We start from the raw sequence: 1,131 nt of genomic DNA, 5'->3' as shown, positions 1-1,131 counted from the left end.
TATTGGGGTGGGAGTTACCCGATTTTCCAGGTGTTGTGTGTCTCAGTTCCCCTGGCTAGGAAAACGGATTCCCTTCCCCCTTGCACTTCCAGGTGAGGTGATGCCTCGCCCTGCTTCAGCTCTCGCTTGTCAGGCTGCAGCAGCTGACCAGCACTGATTGTCCGGCACTCCCTACTGAGATGACCCCAGTACCTCAGTTGCAAATGCAGAAATCACCGGTCTTCTGTGTCGCTCGCGCTGGGAGTTGGAGACTGGAGCTGTTCCTATTCGGCCATCTTGCTCCGCCCAAATATTTTCTTAAATGTGCTTATCTTTGTGAAAAAATCTAAATTAACAAACTTGGAATCTAAACTATCAGCAGGTTATTATAATATTCCCAAGAGTATGTGTGATCATAATTTGTATGCTCGGTATTCATGTTGAATATTATAGAATAAGCTCTGCACAGGAGTATCTTGTAAATTTCCAAAAGGTTAATAAGAAACAACAGGGACAACCCTGAAAGAAATGAAACACTTCTTGAATGAGAGACAGCTGTTGTGTTAGGCTAATTGTATATAAAATAACAAGAGACTGTATAGGAAACATAGCAAAACTATTCTCACTAAAGAAAATGATTCCACCAAGAACATGTAGACTAATTAACAGTGTTTAAGAACAAAATTGGTATTGATGGAACTTAACTTGATGCAGACTTTTATAAAGATGCATCCCTAAGTTAATTATCACATGCCGCAGGATGATAGGGCTCTTTCTTTAAAGTGCATCTTGTTTGCAAGATGTGACTCACTAACAAATAGATTGCATGGAAAGATGACTGTTATCACAGCAGAAAATTATCTCCAATGGTTCATATCATGGTAGAGAAGGATGAAAATGTTGCTGAAAAATGAAAATTCTTTTCCACTATTTGTACCATACTTCTTATGTTTTCAGTTTTGCATTGCATTGATTATTTACATTAGCATAATCAAATTAATCTTTTGAGATTTGAAGATCCATCCAAGTAATTAACATCCTGGAAATACTAAGACAGATATAATAGGTGTCTTAATAAACAAGAATACTCATTTCCATTGTTAAATAAAAATTAAGTAGTTATTAAAAGTATTACAAACTAATTAATATTGG

Source organism: Rhinopithecus bieti, unplaced genomic scaffold (assembly GCF_001698545.2).
Source record: "Rhinopithecus bieti isolate Rb0 unplaced genomic scaffold, ASM169854v2 scaffold_6979, whole genome shotgun sequence".
NCBI lineage: Eukaryota > Metazoa > Chordata > Mammalia > Primates > Cercopithecidae > Rhinopithecus > Rhinopithecus bieti.
The sequence above is the reverse complement of the archived record's forward strand: the minus strand, read 5'-3'. Positions refer to the sequence as shown.